We start from the raw sequence: 6,000 nt of genomic DNA, 5'->3' as shown, positions 1-6,000 counted from the left end.
GCTTAGAATTCAATTATTATATATTAGCTACAGATGGGTAGCAGATGTAGATTCAGCCATTCTAGAAACACTTATAAAATGGGATTTGCATGAGTTAGCTATACAGTAGTGCTACTATCTGAAATCCTGCAGGTAAAACAAATGCAAATCTCTCTCTGAACAATGAGTAATCACACTTGTCTTTTTCTAAAAGTAAAGGACTATATATTATGATCACCTGTGCATAATCTCTCTTTACTAATACTGGTAAAGATCCTAAAAAGATCTCAAAATGCATAACCTACAAAGAGGGAGGAGGAAACCTGCTAGTATCATATCTTTTTTTTTTTTTTTTTTTAATATTTTTTTCAATATATATATTTTTTAATATATTTTATTGATATTTCACAGAGAGGAAGGGAGAGGGATAGAGAGCCAGAAACATCGATGAGAGAGAAACATCGATCAGCCGCCTCCTGCACACCTCCCACTGAGGATGTGCCTAAACCAAGGTACATGCCCTTGACCGGAATCGAACCCGGGACCTTTCAGTCCGCAGGCCGACGCTCTATCCACTGAGCCAAACCGGTTTCGGCTAGTATCATATCTTAAAGAATATATGTTAAAAATGACAAAATCTAGCAGATGACCACTAATCCTAGCCATTAGGGTTATTTAAATGGCTCACATATGGGCAGAAAATGTCTATGCCTTTCTTTAAATTTACTCTATATCAAGGAATAAAACAATTCTAGCAACCCTAAAATTAAACTCAATAGACTCAAGTAATGTTGGCTTGCTGATAATTATGAATTTCACTTTTTAAAAGTCTGATCTAATCTCTTTCTCCTTCCTTCTCCTATTTTCTCCCATGGGTGCAACTGACTGGTATTACAGAATGTGACAGTTGACTCTTTGCATCTTGTCTGGAGAATTCCCACCTCCGCCAGGAGATGCTTGGCCTCCTACATCTTAGTTGAGTATATTATCCACAATACCAGGCCGAGCACAGCAGTGCCTACAGGAAACACAATGCACAGAATCTTCTTGACATTTTGTTGGTATGTTATCAGAGCACTTTATATTTCACTGAAAGTTAGGCTTAAAAGTCTGTAAGCATGACTTTAAAAAGGAACTCAAGCCTGGCTGGTGTGGCTCAGTGGTTGAGCGGTGACCTAGGATGGCATGGTTCAATTCCCAGTAAGGGCACATGCCTGGGTTGTGGACTTGATCCCCAGTGTGGGGTGTGCAGGAGGCAGACAATGAATGATTCCCTCTCATCATTGATGTTTCTATCTCTCTCCCCCTCTCCCTTCCTCTCTGAAATCATTAAAAACGTATTTAAAAAAGGGGGGGGGATTAAAGGGTAGCTCTCTCCCTAGAACACACCAGCATCTTTCCCCACCCTCTTCCTCAAGGTCAGTTTCCCTGGCCTCTTTCTCCTAAACTCCAAGGGCCCTTCTTTTGCCTCTATAACTTGTTTCTTGGGCCCCTTTCTTCTACGGCTCACTTCTACCTCTGTGACTTTCTAAAAAAACATTTTTATTGAATAAATAAATTAATTAAATGGTACCCAAATAGAATTTCTAAAATCAACCCATGTGTAAGAATACCCTGACTGCTTACTGGAATGGATAAATGTCTAGGACAGAATGAGTGCTGCTGAGATTTATAGCAGTCTGTTTCCTTTCAGCTCCTGGTAGATGGTAAGGCTTAAAAATCCAGCTCACTATCTCTATGATATTAAGCATTTACTTTGCCTCTCTATTGAACCATTTCCTCATCTCTAAAGTAGAGCAACAAAAACATCTACTCCTCATATGTAGTTATGAATAGTATATGCATAATGTATGTAAAGAACTCCGGACAATAGTTGGTATGAAGTACATTTCAGTGTCCATTCCAAGTGGCCCTTTCACTTGCCTATTTTAACAAATTTGGTATTTCTGAGAGGGTCAGAAAAAGAAAAATTACTTTCTTTTCAGTCTACCCTGCAGGATGAGAAAAAACAAGTGAAAGTGTTGAAAATAAAACTGGGCTTAGTGGTGACAAAGTTTAGTCACTAATTAGCCAAGTGCTTCTGAATAGCTTTTCTAACCTTATTTTTAAAGTCAAATAATGGTATTGAAGTTCAAGTATAAATCTGTAAATACAAACTGAAAGTTGATAAATATGCTAGAAGAAATTACTCCAAATCAAGTGGAAGAAGCAGAAATTCCTTAAAATGTGTTAAATCCTTGCCCTACTAAATATCTGCCAGAAGCTTTAATGACACACTTTCTTACTCATTTCATGTTCATATTCTCAGAAGTCAAACAAAAACAAGACCAACAAGATTCTCATTTTTGCCAACATTACATTAAAAAAAAACAAACATTTCCCATTAATGGTTTTAGTCAAGAATGAGAGTACAATAACATAGAAAACCTAGATTTATTTGTTAAGCTATTACAAAGACAAAACAATTATCATGTGGAATACTTTGAGGACTTCATTCCAATTTCATGTGTTCTGCTACAGAAACTGAATGAAGAGGCTAGAAATTAAAGGATATAACATAACCTAAGAAGCTATAATAGAACAGACTGGTGAAACATGGTGAAAGGAGCAAAAGCTAGTCAGAAAAAGCGCTTGTGTTAGTATGTGTAGCTGGGATGTTTCCAAAAAGGCTCCCTAGAGATGCCTGAAATGAATTAATCTGGGTCCCAATAGTAAAAAGATCCTTACCCCTGTGGAGAACGAGCAGAGGCCAGATTCATCTGAGATCTTTCTTTCTTTTTAGGGTAAGGGTGTCCTTAGGCCCTAAAGGGGTCTATCTTAGATTCAGCCTCTCTTCCATCCTGTCTACCAACACCTAAGTGCCCGTGCATTTTCACCACATAGCCCTGCTAGGTTACGGAATATACATACACTGAAGGCAGGAATTATAGGCCTACTCAGAAGGTACCTAGACACAGAAAGTTTGGGGACAAAAGATAAACTACAAATACCCTCTTGGTTAAGTAAATTCACCTTGGTTAATAAAAGTCATAGTTTCTTCTGCTGGTGACAACTTGTTGTCTCATACAGTCTGTCCCAAGAAAGAACTGGTTGAGGAAGTTTTGGAGAAGGAAAAATATTTTCATCGACACCCACTCCACAGAGGAAAAGGCACCAAGTTCTCTCCTACAGTTATGAGTAAAATCTGAAAAACAAAAGGTTTACAGTGTTTGTAATAATAATAGCTGTTATTTATTGAACACCTAGTCAAAAGTGCCACCATACTTAGATATTATTACATCTCAGACTATGCAACAATCCTGCCATCATCCCCTTTTGTGCAGAAGAGGAAACTGAGGATTAGAGAAGTTCTATGCCTTGTCCAAAGACACAGAGCCAGTATGTGGTAGGGTTGAGATTCCACCATTCATGTGCCTTCCCCTTCACCCCATCTCATGTGTTGAGAGATCCGAGGTTCCACTACCTTGAAAATTTTAATTGTTACATAAACACTCTAATTAATCCTTGCTCATTCCTTAAAGACAAACACAATTTTAAGTGATTAAAAATATAAAGACATTGTTTGGAATTCAGGTCAATTATCCACATGAAGAACTTGCATAAACTTGATGAATAAAAAATATCTCTCAGCTCCAGCTGTAGCATAAAATGAATAGAAAACAAATCACCTCATTAGAAAGTTTGTGGCTATTTTATGGTTATTTCACCATAAAATTACATTACAAAGTATGCTACAAATTCTCTTCTGGGAACTGCAATGACATCCCATTTGTGCAACCATTAGTGACAGACCAAATGAGTTTCTCATAATCCTTATTAACAGAGTGGTTGGTGTTCTCTAAATAGTCTACTTTTCAGGAAGAAATATGTGAAAGCCAGATCAAATAAATCTGTTTTCCATTTTCAATAAAAGATATAAAAAGTATTACTGAATTGAAAAAACAACATGCTATAAAGAATATGATAATTAAAATGTAAGACAAAAGGGAAGAATTAAGTTTGTACCAAAAGAGTTCCCATGAAATAAAATGCTGAAGTGATGGCATCTGAAACTATGAGATATGAAAATTAAAGTTAACAGAGCTCCAGCAATATGAATATAATTTTTTAGCTAACTGTAGAGGGGATAGTGCTAATTTTAGACTGTATGGCTACCAATGACAGAAGTAAATGCTGCAGAAATAAAAATCAAGTACTTAAAAAAAGAGAAGGACTCTACGAGAGTATTTTCTGATAGTTCACCTGGCAGCACATGAGATGAAAGCATGGTGGGTATAAGAAGCATTGTTATATTCATAATGGCCATAATTTGGAAGGTAAATGGAACTTGGATAATGGATCTCACAACCTAATTAGATGCCTGACAATAGTAGAAGAGTCAAGTCAAAATATATAAATCCTGCCATGCTATTACTACCTGCTTTAATAAAATAAAGACCTGGATATAAGTAGCATTTCAAAGACTGGAAGAAAGATAGTATTTAAGAAAATGCTATCAGATCAGAGGCAGGACACTATAAAGAAGAGGGATAGTAACTTAATGTGAAAATCTTACAGCTTATATGGAAGGGTTGCTAGGATTATTAGTCTTGGCTCTGTATGATATGAACTAGTTACGTAACCTTTAACCTATTAACTGCCACGCGTCCAAAACTGAAACCATCACCACACACCACGATATTTTGAATTTAATTTAAAAAAATCATCTGACTCTGGAGTTAAATAAAGGATGTCATCTTCTTCTTCTTGCGAGGTGCTTGGTTCGATTATTTCTTCATCTGATGCCATTTATGAGGAATGAATTTTATTTGCACAATATAATATATTACAACGATAAATTCAATAATAAAATGGTAATTTTCAATTCTACGGAAATATCAACAAAAGCAAGTGCGAAATAAACCGTCGACATGAAAAGCCTCAAAAGATGAAATCTGTAAAAAAATAATGAAGAACGCACACCGTGTTTACCATTTTAGGCGTGAAATTCACGATAACACAAACAAATCTCAAGTGTCACAATGAACAAAAAAACTCAAATGTCGCAGTGTTTATCTCGTGGTCTGAGTGGTGCCTTATATAACGACATTGGAATTTCTTCCATATGCGCTGGAATATTGACAAATTCAAGTTACCATAATTTTCTTTACAAACCCAGAGATGTCACCAACAAGTGTGATTTTAAAATTGGGCGACCAGAGTTGATATGCGAAGTTTATATCTATAGACGCTTATGGCGTACAGAGGGTTATTATCTAACATTTAGTTGCGATGTTCAAGCTTGCAAAGGACAACTGATTTCTCAGAGTACCATGTACTCTGAATAATAAGCAGGAACAAAATGCAGACAAAGCTCATGAGAAGATCAGAGGGGAGAAAATTGGCAGTGAGCTCTTGTATTAGTCAGGAAAAGCAGGTATGAAACAATAGGAAAATGATAGCTTTGGACAACTGTATATGGACTTGTTATGGTTTAGCAAATCAACCTTGAACAGTCAGGTGCCCAGGACCTAGGTCCACCATTATTTTCAGAAGTAGAGAAACCAACACAAGATTATGATTAGAAGCTTAACTAAGTTTGAAATTACTTCTACTTCCTCCCTGATTTGAATAGCAGTGAGTTGCAGCAAATCTCTGCTTTGTGTTTTCTGATGAAAATGTTAAGTTTCGCCCTAACCGGTTTGGCTCGGTGGATGGAGCATCGGCCTGTGGACTGAGGGGTCCCAGGTTCGATTCCGGTCAAGGGCATGTACCTTGGTTGCGGGCACATCCCCAGTGGGGGGTGTGCAGGAGGCAGCTGATCGATGTTTCTCTCTCATTGATGTTTCTGGCTCTCTATCCCTCTCCCTTCCTCTCAGTAAAAAAAAAATCAATAAAATATATTTAAAAAGAAAAGAAAATGTTAAGGTTTCAAGTCACAAATGGGGAAAGGTGACTCAAGAGCAGACCAGGACATGATCTCAGGCTTTGCAGCTCCCACCTGAGCCAGCCAGGGAGCACTCCATTTCTAAATAAAGGGCT

The 6,000-nt window shown here is 37.2% G+C and overlaps 1 protein-coding gene across 2 annotated transcripts in view; it reads right to left on the bottom strand.

Annotated features, from left to right (window-relative positions):
* Positions 1 to 2,205: 2,205 nt before the first annotated feature.
* The window catches only part of CLNS1A (chloride nucleotide-sensitive channel 1A), a 33,019-nt gene continuing 29,224 nt past the window's right edge, over positions 2,206 to 6,000 (bottom strand). Inside the window, exons 7-8 of one of the 2 annotated variants that reach the window (XR_013959129.1) lie at positions 2,992 to 3,163; positions 2,395 to 2,515 (exon numbers count right to left, since the gene is read on the bottom strand). The gene's annotated coding sequence lies outside the window, so the exon portion shown is untranslated. Of the gene's footprint in view, positions 3,164 to 6,000 lie in introns of both variants that reach the window. The other variant, XM_080643032.1, reaches the window with a different exon arrangement.

This window comes from Plecotus auritus (genome assembly GCF_963455305.1).
Source record: "Plecotus auritus genome assembly, chromosome: 9".
NCBI classification, from domain to species: domain Eukaryota; kingdom Metazoa; phylum Chordata; class Mammalia; order Chiroptera; family Vespertilionidae; genus Plecotus; species Plecotus auritus.
Note: the sequence above shows the minus strand (reverse complement) of the source record. Positions and strands in the feature narration are given on the sequence as shown.